We start from the raw sequence: 15846 nt of genomic DNA, 5'->3' as shown, positions 1-15846 counted from the left end.
TCCTTCTTCTTGCCTAATTGCTCTGGCTAGGAATTCCAGTACTATGCTGAATAGGAGTGGAGATAGTGGGCATCCTTGTCTGGTTCCTGATTTTGGAGGGAATGGTTTTAATTTTTCTCCGTTAAGTATAATGCTGGCTGTAGGTTTGTCATATATAGCTTTTATAATGTTGAGGTACTTTCTTTCTATTCCTACTTAAACTAAAACTTTAAATTGGTAGTGAAGACCCAGACAGGTCTCTAAAAGGAAATATCCTTTGAGACCATCACAGCATTAACACCTCCTCCCCAGGGAGGTATGAGGAGAAGCACTGTGCTGTAAAAGGTCTGTTCCCCTGCACTGATTAAAGGAGATGGTCACCAGGCACACTGAGCACAGAAGACAAAGACCAAGTTCTCTGAATCTAAGACTTGAAAAGAAAAGACTGAACTCACTTCTGCCATCCAGGGCTATCCTCCATACAAACTGCTTTCTCAAATATCAGCAGACCCACCGCCTATCACCCCTCCTCCTAACTATACTTACAAGAAGCACCTCTAAATGGCTGGGTAAAACTGCCTGAAGTTTAGTAAATACAAACAGGTGCTACAGCCATAGCTCACCAGGTCCCCTAGGACTCTCCCTTCCTGCCAATCAAATGGACAACCTCAACATGCCTCACATTTTCCTGCCCATTGCCACCCACTATTTCCCCACTACCAGAATGTTTTCAGTGCCCTTGAGATATCTACCAAAATCATTACTCTGAGATCACGTTCCAATCCCTATGCCTTTAAAGCCCTTCCAGATCCCCAGCTGCAGCTGACTCCTGACTCTCAGGAGTCATTGTCACTCCGTGTACCACCAACTAGATTGCACTGCAAAGCCTTCAGTCACATCAAAATGCAAGCCCCCTGAAGACAAAGGCTCTGTCCAGGTTCTCTCAACATCCAGAATACTGTTTCCCTGCTCTTTACAGCCTCAGCTTCACAGGAGATACTTTTTCCTCCTTTGCCATCAAAATCAAAATTGTTTTCAAATTACCTAATAGAACACCACAGATTTAGAATTAATAGGTTCTATCTATCACAAATATCATGAAGTATGAAAAGGGTAATTCCCACAGTACACAATGAAGAAAGAGAAAACTAATACCATTCCTGGTAATAGTCATTCTATTTTATAGAAGTGACGTGCTGGCTGATTCTAAAATCACAAATAAAAGCCAATTAGATCTTAAGCTAACTAAGATCTTTAAAATGAGAAAGAGAAAGAAAAAGAGCACCTATCTAGAAAGATAGTGACTTTCTTCTAGGCTTGTATTCTTTTTTTTCTGTACTTTCTGCAATAAACATAAGCATATATTTCTTTTTATAATCAGAAAATGCTATTTTGAAAACATTTTAATGGAACAAATCATAAATGTTATAGGAATTTTGAGACATCTGAGAGCTATGTGAGTAGGAACAGGCAATGAGGTGGTAAGGGACAAGTAGGGTCATAAGGAACTGGCAGGCCAAAACAGGAAGAAAGGCACAAGGAAAGGAGAGGCTCTTCACAAGCATAATCTCACCTAATCCTTGTAAGTGCTCAGGAAGCTATGTTATCCCCATTTTAAAGATGAGGAAACTGAAAAACAGTGCAACTTGTCTGGTCACACACCTCACCTAGCTAGTATTTTTTTTCAGCTAGGTTCTGTGTTCCTCAGAGGGATCTTGGATACTTGGCCTCTAGTCCCACAAGCAAAAAAGGTACTACTTTAATCTATTTTATTTATCTTCTTTATTTGTAAGACGTCATTTTTAAAAATACCAGAGGCCAGGTGCAGTGGCTCATACCTGTAATCCCAGGTACTGGAAGGCAGTCAAAGAGGGAGGGAGAGAACAAGGGTAGGAGGGAAAGAGGGAGAGTGAGAGGGAGGGAAAGCTGCTGTTTTCTTTAGAGCTAGCTTTGACATAGTAAGTTTCAAATACCAAATGTCACTGATATGCAACTCTATTTTAAAACCACTAAAAGTATGCCATGCCCGTCCTGCAAAAGAACATGGGTTTTCTCATCATTCCTGATCCTGATTGGGGGTTGTTACTGTCTGATGATACACAAAAGCATCCGTGGGCAACTCTTTTGGCATGTTTCTCCATCCTAGGTTTACCTCCTGTTTATTGACAATTGAAAGGTAGCAAGAAGGGCATTTAGATAAACTCAGAATTAACTTAATTGACAAGAGCTTATCTATACTTAGCCACAAGTGCATATAAGATAACAGCAGGATCAAATTCTGCTATTGTGCTGATTCAATTTACATGCTATGATTTGGTACAAACATAATCTGATAGCTCTCATATTTTGCAAGTATAATCCTTAAAAGGAAGCCAATAAATGTTTGGCCTCAGATTTTCCTCACTGTGCATTTGCTAGATGCTGAGCTGATTATTCTAAGGGACATCCTCTGGCTAGATGAAAGCAGTCTTCCGAGCCACAAGCAGTTCATTCTGTTCATCTGATTTTATGCTCAGGAACAGTATGAGATGCTGCCTTTTTAGAAGAGCAAGCAATAATACTGCATCCTAATAGACACACAGGTTTTCTTCCAAGCATGAGAGAGCAGAGCCTAGCATTAAATGGCTCTACAGAAGTCGAGAGATGAATGGGCTTTGAGTTCTCATTACTTTGCTATAAAAGTTACAGTTCTAACTCTTAAGTTTGTTCACAAACACTGTCAGGGGGTTTAAAAAGTCCCAAATAACTTGGCAAACATTCACTGAGCACCATATGTGTGCACCGGGTATAGTAATACTGGGAATTCAAATATGAAACAGACAGTTCTGCACTTGACAAATTTATGTAATCTAGTAATAGTAAAATATGTATAAATAGGCACCTCATATAATTTGGTATGTCTCAAGATACTATGGAAATGCAAAAGAGCCTACAGTAGGCAGAATAACAGCCCCAAATATGACCATGTCCTAATTCTCAAAACCTGTATCATACCTTACATGGCAATGAAGAATGAAGGGTACAGACTGACTTTAAAATAGATTATCTTGGATTAACAGGGTGAATCCAATGTAACTCATTTTAAAAAGTAAAAGAAGGCAGAAGAAGAGGGAGAAAGAGATATAACAGAAGCACACTCGAGAAATGCTAGATTGCTGGCTTTGAAGAAAGGAGGGGCTGTGAGCTAAGGAATGCAGGCAGAATCTAGATTGAAAAAGGCAAGGAACAGACTGTCCTCTAGAACTTTCACAGAACACAGTACTGCCAACCCTTTGCCTTGAGCCTAGTGACACCATTACACTTTTATAGAACTGTAAGCTGTCTGCATTAAGCCATTAAATGTGTAGTAATTTGTTATGATAGCGACAGAAAATTAATACACAACCCTTGGGTTGACAGATGCCATTACTTATATCAAAGCAAACTTACCAATGCTTCATCAGTCACACATACTAAGATCAAGGCCACTAAACCTGAAGCTTAATGCAGAAGCACAAATCCAAGTTGTACACGTTCACTGTATTAGATAAAGTCTCCAGTGCCTGCACCTAGAATATCCTTCACATTCTCACCAGCCAAAACTGCCATGATTTGGGAGACAAACTACTATTCTCCAATACAAGGACAAGACTACTCACAAAGAAACTGCCAGCATTACCTCTTTGAGCACTAAAGTGCCACATATACAGATACTCACACAGGCCCTCTGAAATGTCTACTCTCAGATTCTCTATAAATACAGCTTACTATGTAGCACACCATTTCAGTGTGACTCCAGAAAAAGCTATGCAATCATCTTCCAAACCATGGCCCAGGGCAGTGTTACTCCTCTAGAATTGTTCTTCAGAGGGGTCACAACACCCCAAAGTTGTCCATCAGGCCACAGCCAAAACATCAAAGGCACATGAAAAAGCACAAAGCAACTGCTTTGCCCCATACACCAGTTCAGGATGTGTTTGCTTACTTGAGATGACTCAGGAACATAACTCAAGCAAGATTGAGGCCAAAGGGGAAGGGCTACACGTAATTTAGTTATTTTCAGGAAAGCTGCATTTGAACATGGAATTCTACATCTGTGCGTAGAACCCACCAACCATCTGTGGCTTTAAATATTATCTTGTGGATTCTAGCCCCCAGCATTCTCAGGAAGAAAAGGCTTAATTCTATATGCTATGCACTAACTACTACATTATACAAAACCCAAAGTTTCATCTTACTTTTCTGAAAAACTTAGAAGACTGGCCATAATAAGCTTTTAGCTGATGAGTAAATAGCGTGCATATGACCACTTTTATAAACATGTGAGTAAGGTGTGGTGGCACAGGCCTACAATCCCAATGCTCAAGAAACTGGGGCTGCAAGATGGTAAGTTTGAGGCCAGCCTGGGCTACACAATGAGTAAAGAACCAAAACAAACCCAAAAAGAACAAAGAACATGTATGCTTCCCTCTCCTTGATTTTTTTTTTTGGGGGGGTGAGGGAGGGTGCTGGGGATCAATCCTAAGGCCTTGAGTGCACTAGGCAAGCACTCTTACCACAGAGCTACATACCCAGCCCGTGGCTTCTGTCTTTCCTCACCCCTTCTTAGACTTATTGCCTTATATACTACTTTGCATATTGGAGCCACAGACTGTTTGAAAGCCATTCGCCTACCATCTTTGTCCTGCATCTACACCAAACAGAATACTGAGTAAAGAATCTTAGTCTAGTCTCAGGATTTCTGTGATCTTAGCTGTAATGCAGTTTCTTCGTTTCTGTCTTCCTTGGTCCATGCTGCAGCCATTACTGGTCACACTAATCCTTTTCTTTTTAGAGCTCCTCTAACCACTCGATACAATAAAGGAGGAAAGAAGTCAATATACCAGAAAGGGGAAAAAATTTCATCACTTCAGTAATTTTTAAAAAGTAATCAAATACCAAGAAAACAACCCAGTTAAAAAACAGGCAAAGGAACTGAACAGATATTTCTCAAAGAAGACACAAACAGCCAACAGGCATATGAAAAAAATGTTCACCATCAATAATCACCAGGGAAATTCAAATTAAAACCACACCAAGATATCACCTCACTCCTATTAGAATGGATATTATAAAAGAGACAAAACATAACAAATACCAGGCAGGATGGCACACACCTGTAATCCCAGCACTCAGGAGGCTGCGGCTGAGGCTGAAACTAAGGCAGGAGAATCACAAGTTCAAGGCCAGCTTGGGCTACACAGTTAGATCCTGTTCAAAAAAAAAAAATTTGTTAAGGGAGGATATAGAGAAAAAGGAACCATTCCATACTACTGGAAGCAATGTGAATTAATACGGCCATCATAGAAAACTGCATGGAGGTGCCTCAAAAACATAGAATGAGACTATATAATCCGCACACTAGATATATCTAAAGATACATACAAGATTATGATGGAGCTGAGTATATATCTGTTACAGGGTACATATCCAAAGAAAATGAAGTCAGTATGTCGAGAAGACACCTACACTCCCATGTTCATAAACAAGACATGGAAGCAACCTAGGTATCTATCAATGGATGAATGGTTTTGCAATGTGGTGTATGCATACACAGTGGAATATTATTCAACCTTAAAAAGGAATGGAATGCCAGTCACAGAAAGACAAATACCATGTAATTTTTTTTTTTATGGGACTGGGTTTGACCTCAGGGTTTTGTGTTTACAAAGCAGGCATCTACAGCTTGAGCCACACCTCCAGTCCAGTTTGCTCTGGTTATCTTGCAGGGAGAGGTGGGGGGCAGGTCTTGTGAACTAGTTGCCCAGGCTGGCTTCAAACCTCCATCCTCTGGATCTCAGCCTCCCAAGTAGCTAGGATTACAGACGTGAGCCCCTGGCACCCGGCAATAAATACTATACGGTCTTACTCATACACAGAATCTAAAGAAGTTAAACTGAGGGTGTAGTTCAGTGGTACAGTGCTTGCCTAGCATGCACAAGGCCCTAGGTTCAAACCCCAGTGCCACAAAAAAATAAAAAAGTTGATCCTACAAAGACATTCTAGGTGGTTACCAGTAGCTAGAATAGGTAGGTAGGGAGTAGGGGACAACAGGAGAGGGTGGGAAGATGCCGATCAAAGGATACAAAACTATAGTTATGTAGGAGGAATAAGTTCAAGAGATCTATTATATGGATGACTAAGATTAGTAATGATATATTGCATTTTTAAAAAGGCTAGGAGTATTAAATTTTCTTGCCACAAAAATGATAGCTATGTGAGGTGATGCATATTTTAATTAGCTAGATCTAACCATTCTACAATGCATACATACAGTTACATTTGTCACATAACAATGGGGATATGTTATGAAAAGATGCATTAAGTGATTTCATCATTGTACAATCATCATCATAGAGTGCACTTTACACAGATTTAGATAGTAAAGCCTACTAAACATACAGGTATATCAGTGTGTGTGTGTCTGTGTCTGTGTGCGCGCGTGCGCCTAGGGCCACGATGAACAGAATATATGACACCAAATCAAGCAAAGAGAAAATGATGCCATTAGGAGATGCAGTACATGAGATGTGTGAGGCTGCTGCCAGCGTAACATGCGTAGTTTTAGAGTAAACATCTTTTGTGTAAATACAAAAAGCATACTCTAAAACAATGATTAAAAGCATAGTGCGGTGTACATACATAAACCAGTAACACAGTTTTATTGCCATTACCAACTATTATGTACTTCACATAATCATATGTGCTATACTTTTATAGGACTGGCTCTGGCTCCAACCACATGTGGGGACAGGATATTTTTAGCTCCACTATAATCTTGTAGGACCACCTTCATGTAGACCATCTGCTGTTGACCACAATGTTATGTGGCACATGACTGTACCTAAAAACGTCACGGTGAAACAGGATAAATACATGTAATTTTACCTGTCAATTTAAAATAAAATTTTTAAAAATACAGATAACCAATCAAAAATCTGGTGCTTTCATTTGTTCATTGGTGTCTGTTAATCAAAGAATGAGTTTGGGTGTTTGTTTTTAATAGATTTCAACTTTTTTCCCATAAAAGTCCAGAACAGATTAACCTTTAGAACAAAGAAACAGCAGTATTCCTCTAAACAGTTAGGCAGGTTGGCAGCTAAAGGGAAACATAAAATGTTATCAGCTATGATTTGCCCAAACACCAGGAAATACCTACAGGGACCGCTGGCTTCCCTTCCGGGAACATGAACAAAGGCAACGCTGCTGTTTGAGTACAGCCAGCTCTTCATTCTCAATGCTCTCAGAACTGTTCTCTAACCCCCAAGCAAAAACAAACAAAAAATAGGCTAATTAAAAATCAGTGGAGGGGTAGGGGCATGACTCAAGGGTTAGAGGGCCTACCTAGCAAGCACAAAGCCCTGAGATCAAACCCCAGTACTGCCCAAAAAATAAACATTCAATGGAAGTATTTTGACAGATCGAAGGAATAAGCTATACATAGAGAATCAATCCTATAGAAGAAACTATACATCCTAAATTCTGTGCATGATTCAGAAGATCAGTTCCCAGAAAAGTTCTACAGTTCCCTGACAGTCTGAATACAGGAAGACTAGAGGACACAGGATACGCTCACAAAAGTCATCATCATTTGCTCTTTCCAGCCATCTGGTTTGCTAAACCTGCATTCCTAACTTGTAAAAGCTACCAGAGTACCGTATTTTGTGATGAAAACTTACAAAATGGCATACCTGCTTATATAATAAACTTTTCAAAGCTCCAAACACAAATACCCCCCACACTCACTCAGTCACTAACAAAGAACTATCAAGTCTAACTTTGGGCAACAGAGGTCCCCAACTCAGTTACTTTCTAAGAACTACAACCTCACAGCTCTCCTAGGAGATGTGCAAGACAAAGAACTTACCATTCTTTGCTAGGGATCATGCTACAGTTCAGATGGTGAATGTCCTTCAAAGGCCCATGTGATAATGTTCACCAGTTTGGCACTACTGGTGGGTAGTAGAACCTTTAAGAGGTGGGGCCTAATGTGAGCCTTTAGGTCATTGGGGGCATGCCACTGAAGGGGATGGGGGCACCCTGGCCCTCTCCTGACTCTCTTTTGCATTCTAGCCAAGAAATGAACTGTTTTAGTCCACACATGCTCCCAACATGATGTGCTGCCTTGCCACATGCCCAAAGTAACGGGCCAATTGACCATGGACTGGAATTTCCAACACAATGAGCCAAAATAAATCTTTCTCTTAACAAGTTACTTGGTTCAGGTATTTTGTTAGAGCAAAGAAAAGCTGACTAACCCAGATCCTTTCTACCCTGGATCTGCTTTTTTTTTTCCTTATACCCCCATTAACAGCAGCTAAGGATAATAAGGATCCACTACAAAGATTAAGAAAGAAAAAAATTCACAGAATGTAATGGATGGCTTTCCAACCAACCTATACTATGTTAAGTGTCACCAGGTTACCAGCTTTTTTGTTTGTTCTTTCTTTTTTTTTGGTGGTACTGAGGTTTGAACTCAAGGCCTCTCATACTTGTTAGAAAGGTGCTGTACCACATGAGCCATGTCCCCAGCTATTTTTGCTTAGTTTTGTTTTAGCTTCCGATAGGGTCTCAAGTTTCTGCCTGTGCCTTGGATCACAATTCTATCTCTACCTCCTAGGCAGCTGAGATTACAGTAATGACCCACCACACCCAACGTGGTTTTGAGATAGGGTCTTGCTAACTTTTTGCCCAGGTGGGCCTCAAACTGTGATCCTCTTAGCTCTACCTCTCAAATAGCTGGGATTACAGGCAAACACCACCATGCCTGGCCCATCAGAATTCTTTTTCTACAGGAACAGGACACAAACTTTTAGGTAAATCTAGTGGAATCAGCCACAGGTCCAAAAGCATAACCAATTTCTATCCCTCTACTTTGCACTTTAATCAGATTACTGGGAAAGAAGAAAGATATTTAAATCATGGGAAACACTAACACAGGTTTCATGTTTACAACTCATACAAATTTATATTAAATTGTGTCTTCATGCTCAATGGAAGTGACAGTGTAACACTGACCTTTTCTTTATCAAGTGGCTCGCAAAAGACCACTGTCACTACCAGTCAAAATAACTAAACATTTCAATCCTGGAGAGACACAATTTTCCCATTTATCAAACACACCCTAATACTTAACACCACATGCTGGCACCTGATACACTTCACCTCACTTTATCATTTGCCAGAATCTCCCAATCCTTTCTGCAATGCTGACAAACTGAGACGGAGTACTGAGGGCCCTACAAGGACTGCTTGGCCCTTGGCCTACAGAAGAAGCATGCAAGGTGGCTTAGTGTCTTCTCTTGGGAGGCAGGTTGGCAGAGACTTTGCAGTGGTCAAACCTTGGTTGGAGCTCTGCTGCTCTTACCGTTGCATCACTTAGGGCAGTGGTTTCCAATTGATTTTTGCCCATGGGACATTTGACAAGGTCTGGAGACATTTAGTTGTCGTAACTGGAGGGGGCGCTATTGGCATCCTATGGTGTACAAGATGCAGCCTTATCCTGCAATAGAGAATGTAACACTACATGGTTCTGATGATGCACACTGCAAAGTGAACTGAACTCTGAAATAATCGATTTTACCAATTCCCTCCCCACAAACTCTAGTTAAAGGAGGATGTCCTGTTAGTGTTTAGCAGAACAGCTACTCAGCTTTGTAGTGTCCCACAGATGAGCAGATTGGAGTGCGGGCTAGGTACCCACCATAACTCACATGGAGTTGAACACACACTGAGCTGACCCAGGTCTGCACACTCATACACTGAGATGACTACAGGCTAGTGTTATGCACGGGTGGCTCGTCTTCATCCTCAGAGAGCACATAAGCCGGGACATGTTCCCTGTGGGGGAACTTGCCCCAGAATGCGCTTCTGTGGGCTTGAAGCAGCAGCCCTACACACTGAGAGTTCCGTTGACTCCTCCAGTGCTGTGCTGGGAGGTTGTCTGGTTTCTCCCCACATCCACACCCATACCATGTTTGTCTCTGAAAGATCCTGTCAGTGCTCAGATGACTGATTAATTCCTTTTGGGGTCTGTTTCAGCTAAGAGTGATCATTTCTGGCACAGAGTATCACTCAATACAAGTAAAGCCCATGTATAACTTTGTTCCTGCCCTGCTAAAGGCTCCAATTGCATGTGTGAAAGTCTCAGCCTGTTCACTAAGGAATGAATCATAGAAGAAGCCTTCTGCCTACAATGGCAAACCTCCAATATTCAACACTGGGCAAGAATCCTTTAACATACCTTCCTGAGTTTTGAAAGTATTTTCAAGCAGGGTGTGGTGGCACACATCTGTAATCCCAGCATTCAGGTAGAAGGATCATGGTCAGAGGCCAGCCTGGATTACATTGTGAGAACTTGTCCCCAAAAAGCCAAAAAACACGGGGTGTGGTAGCTCACATCTGTAATCTCAGCTACTTAGGAGGTGGAGATCAGGAGGATCTTGGATTGAGGCCAGCCTGAACAAACAGCAAGACCTTATCTCAACCAATAGCTGGGCATGGTGGTGTTGTCAGTCTTCTCAGTCACTTGGAATATGTAAATAAGAAGACCCGAGATCTAGGCCAGCAAAGCAAAACACATGAGACCCTACTTGTAAAATAACTAGAGCAAAAATGGCTACAGGCATGGCTCATGCCTTGCTAGTGTATGCCTAGCAAGCTTAAGGCCCTGAGTTCAACCCCCCTGGACTGCCAATCATATACACACAACACACGCACACAAGCAGGGATGGGGCTGTAGTTCAACAGAGCTTGCCTAGCATGTGTCAAGCCCTGGGTTCCATCCTCAATAAACAAACAAATAAAAAAACACAACTACACGGTAGTCTATAGAATTCATGTCCTACTGGCTTCTAAAAATCATCTTCAAAGTAAAATGTAACCAATAACTGAGACAGTTCTCCAAGCCTAAAAACTCTTATCACAAAGCAATATGCCCATACAATCTACTGGTCTGTTCCCATTTCATCACTGGGCTGCGTGACTGCTTTGCGGGCACCTTTCAGTGGATGGGCACCTTTCAGTTGAAGGGCACTAAAATCCCTGGAGGGGACAGTTATGATTCCTTTCTTATGTGGTGGACAGGATGTCAAATCCTCCAACAGATGGCTCCATCAACTGATGGGCAGGTTAATTTTCTTCCTACCAACTGTCAGGGTGAAACAGAGCTAGAAAAATAGAGGAAAGAGATAAGCAGGAGGAAATTCTCACTAAATGAAAGCAATATCCTTGCACCCATGGTCTTTGTGTACTGCTTTATCTTCTTTTCCCTGGTGCTTCACTTTGATCCAAATAACTTAACTATCTAAACCAGCTAAAATGTGTAACTTACGATAGTGGAGGAAATGTGGATTTACAGGTAAGGTTGAGATCACAAGGAGTTATATCATAGCTAAGTCAACAAGTCCAGCTCACTTAATCACTCCCCTTACTGGTTCTTCTCTAAGTATTGAACTCATAATCAAACTGCTAGTTGCTAGGTCCACAGAGAAAAGTCTCTTCATGTAGAGAGTCTACAGGAAGAAAATGGAGTCTGGCTCCATTTTCAATGTTTGACTCCTGACAACTAAGCCCTACCACTGCTGATCTTCCCTTCTAAGCAAGCTGATAAAAAGGCCTGGGGCTCTCTTCTCTGGCAGCCGCAAGAAATTCAAACCACCCCTCAGCAGTCCATGAAGTCAAGCCAGCCTCATGTCCCTGCTCTCTCAAGACACTTCTGGTGTGCTTAAGAGCCTGCCCTGCTCTCCCCAAGAGCTTTGGTATGTGGAATAAGCCTTTACACATCTCTTGTGTACTGTGTGGGCTCATCACTCTTCGACGTATTAACCAAGCTCTGGAAAGAGTCCATCCTATAAAACAAGTGTAATAACATACTCTCCCTATCTAGCCAGTAGGATCAAGGTGGGGATCAAAACAAGTAGGAGCCCCATTTTCCTCTCCCAAAACTCAGCTCTGCTCCTCTGTTCTCCTTCCAACTCCCTTCAGTTTCTGTCTTGAAGTTACTAGTTCACTAAAACAAACCCATCTAACTTTCTTCAGCACACAAAGACCATCCCTGGTATAAGAAGCATTCACAGAGGATTCAGTAACCATTCTCTGGAGTTACCTATATAAACTAGTTAATACCAATCAAAAATTTGCCCCCCAAAATTCCTTCCTCTTCCATTGTATTCAAGATCACACCTACCCAAACCAGCCAAAAAGACAAGGAACATTTTCTTATCACAGAGAAGCTGGAACACTGGAAAACCATGACCTTGAAATAATAACAAAGAATTTTCTCATGAGATCAGTGATATTAACACGGGATTTGAGATAGATTGTGACTAGACATACTAATGAAATGTGTCAAGGTTTAGAAGATCTCCATAACTTAGCGAACCTATACTTTTCCAAATGAGGAACCACTATGCTACACAACCTTGCCTAGATAAAAGATCCATTCAAAGCACAAACTAAATCAATAAATTTTAAGGTAACAAAGTAAATGGTTGCAGATTCCAAACTGCCAGCTAACCTTTAACCTTTAATAAACTACCATTTGTCAAGTTTTTGACATAGTATGAAAGAATATCCATAGTATCTACAAAGGCAATAGAATACTCCTTCCAACAGCATCTGTGTAAGACATACTACAAAAGACTCACTGCAGAAACACAAATGAGTTTCTAGATGCCTTCTACTAACCAGATATTAAAGACATAATAAAAAAATTTTCATTAGGTTTTTTGTTTTGGAGGTTTTAGTTTTTATTTTTAAAATGTCAGATTAACATAATGAGTATGTTATAATGTTGTTTTAAAAGTTGGTATCGTTGAATGAGCAATTCTAATTCCTAATATGATCTCCACAGATATAAACAAAACTGAGGTACACAAGAATTTTTTTTTAGATGGAATTCACATACCATAAAATTCACCACAAGGTTGTACCATCACTTCGACTATCTAGTTCCAGAACATTTGATCACCCTATAGAGAAACCCAACCTCCATCCTCCCCTCCCCACAATCCCTTGGTAACCACTAACCCACTTGTCTCTGGATTTCTCTACTGGACATTTCCCATAACTGGAGTCATACTACAAACAGCCTTTTGTGATTTGACTTTTTTCACTCAGCATGAAATTTAGGGTTCACACTATAGCAGATACCTAGTACTTCCCTTCTTTTTTATAGCTAAATCACATTCCATTAAGCAAGTATACAATACTTTGTTGGTCCATTCATCCACTAGCAGACCTTGGTGTTGTTTCTACCTTCTGACTATTGAGAATCATGTTCTCAATTCTCTTAGGCACAGACTTAGGAGAAGTAGAGCAACTGAGTCACATGGTAACACTTATGTTTGACTTTTTAAAGAACTGCCAATCTGTTTTCCACAGTGATGTCCCATTTTACACCCCACCAGCAATGCACAAGGGTTGTCAATAATTTTTAACAACCTAACAAGGGCCTGAGACCAAAAAGTTTGAGAACTGCTGTGCTAGGTTGAGAGGATTTTGAGATAAAAGATGGTCCCTTCATCAATGGGGTCACAATGTACCGTAGGAGCTTAGGCTCAGAGACAGAATCAAAATGCACCACTAAGAGCTTCTGAGACAAAACAGGCATGGCTTTCCTATCCCCTGCCCAGAAGCCTTCTACTTCCTCTCTATCACTGTTGTTCTCTGCCATTACTGCCCCCACCCTATCTCCCATTCTACCTTACTTTCTTCCTCAGTGTCTTTTTCTCCCCTGTAGCCATGGCTTTCCATAAAAGACTGCCTACTGCAGGTATCACTTGCTGTACTTACTAGGTTCCACTCGAAGCACCTGTCCTAGTCTTCATGCCTTCACCTTTCTCTCTTCCTGATCCTGAGAACCTCTTCCTCTAATAAACACGTGGCTCCTAAAGTCTAAAGGGGAAACTTTCTGTAAGTTAGGTTTGCGATATTTACTACATTTGTGAAGTGAAAAAACCTAAAACCTAACTATACTAAAAGCAAGTCTCGATGATTTTTAGAGAGAATAACTTCCCTAAACTTCAATCCCCTACAAAATTCAAACAAGATTCCTTACTACTGAAACACTGAAAAATAGCCACTGGAGAAGTACAACTGCAGAATTAAGACTGTGCCTTTCATGTCCAGGAATATCTTCTTTTGGGGGGGGGGTAATTTTACAGTAATTCAGTCAAAAACAAAGTTTCTCTATATAAATTTGAACTGAAATAAAGTATAAACCATATGGCTTATGTGACAGGCAGAATAATGACACCCCTAAGATATCTGCATCCTAATCCCCAAGAACCTATGAATGTTACTTTATATGGGAGAGGGGCATTAAAGACTGCAGATGAAATTAAAATTACTGGTCAGCTGGCCAAAAGAGATTATCCTGATTTTCCAGGTGGGTCCCTAATCACCTGACTATAGCTGGCTTTAAAAGATGGAGGAAGGGCTGAACCCAAGGAATATGAGCAACTTCTAGAAGCAGGGAAACAGATTCTCTCCCAGATGCACGAAAAAGAGCACAGCCTGTTTTTTTCTTTCTTAGCAGTACTGGGGTTTAGACTCGGGGCCTTGAACTTGTTCTGCAGGTGCTCTACCACTTACACCATACCCCAGCCCTTTTTGCTTCATTTTTTGTGTGAGGTCAAGTTTGTTGTCTGGGAGCAATTTCAGACTTTGATCCTCCTACCTATGCCTCCCAGTAGCTGGGATTATCGGCACATGTCCAGGTTACTAGTTGAGATGGGGGGGGGGTTGTCTTTTTGCCTAGATTGGCCTCAAACCTCTGTCCTCCTTATCTCCACCTCCCAAGTAGCCAGCCAAGCACAGCCTATCGACAGCTCTATTTTTGGTCACTGAGATCAAGTTCCAACTCCCAACCTAAAATCCTATAAAGTACTAAATGTGTGTTTAATAACCACTAACTTGTGGTAATTTGTTATGTGAGCAATAGAAAACTAATTAATACAATTTAATCTTTTTATTTTAGAATTTATACTTCTAAGAAGTGTCCCCATTTCGTAGGACAGGGGCACTGACCTATACACACTCTTCCTCTTGAGCATTTCCACTCCCTTCTTAAGCTCCTTTTTTTTTTTTTTCAGTCAAATGACAAGCACAGAAACTACTCAGTACCTCTGAGTAGCAAGTGTGGACAACATGCTTTTGTCTACTCTACATTCTTGTTTTAGCAATCCAAAATCCCTCCCCCATGGGCTGTGACTTCACTTTTGTCCAGCTCTATCTCTGGCATATTTACCTGTTTTTTTCAGAGATCTGTGTCTTAGGTCCTCTAGTATGCTGTATTAAATAATCTAGAATGCATACCTGACAGAACAAGAAACAAATACTTCCAACTGGCTCAATTAGGATATAGTACTGCCTGCAATTACAAAACATTTCAGCACCATTTCTTGGTTCAAAGTGCCATTTGTCATTACATGACACATAATGTAGACATTATTTTACTGCAATAAAAAAATTAATATGTACTCATTTGTCACAAAAGATAGATGAGAAATACAATCCTTGTGACTGACCACGATGAGCAATAGGGCACTCTGTTAAAACATTCCTATTGGTCTATCACATTCTCACAGAGCAAGCTTCTGTTAGGAGACATCTGTGTTCTGACTGAGAAATTCGAAGGGTGAGCCACCCAGGAACAATGTCAAGTGCATTAAAAATTAATGAGAAAAAAAACACAATGCCCTGTATAGCTATCCTTATCTCAACCAGCAAAACCCCTTGTTCCTTCCTATTATTGCTTATACTCTCTCTACAACAAAATTAGAGATAAGGGCAAAATAGTTTCTGCTGGGTATTGAGGGGGGGAGCGGGAGGGGGTGGAGTGGGTGG

At 40.9% G+C, this 15846-nt stretch overlaps 1 protein-coding gene across 6 annotated transcripts in view; it reads right to left on the bottom strand.

The window, feature by feature from the left end:
* The window catches only part of LOC109700328 (cyclin-Y), a 666198-nt gene that overhangs the window by 605129 nt on the left and 45223 nt on the right, over positions 1–15846 (bottom strand). For 2 of the 6 annotated variants that reach the window (XR_012442074.1, XR_012442080.1), the window contains one exon: positions 12185–12253. The exons of the other annotated variants lie outside the window; for them this stretch is intronic. The gene's annotated coding sequence lies outside the window, so the exon portion shown is untranslated. The remainder of the gene's footprint in view (positions 1–12184; positions 12254–15846) is intronic. 6 annotated transcript variants of the gene reach the window in all.

Source organism: Castor canadensis, chromosome 15, assembly GCF_047511655.1.
Source record: "Castor canadensis chromosome 15, mCasCan1.hap1v2, whole genome shotgun sequence".
Classification (NCBI taxonomy): domain Eukaryota; kingdom Metazoa; phylum Chordata; class Mammalia; order Rodentia; family Castoridae; genus Castor; species Castor canadensis.
Note: the sequence above shows the minus strand (reverse complement) of the source record. Positions and strands in the feature narration are given on the sequence as shown.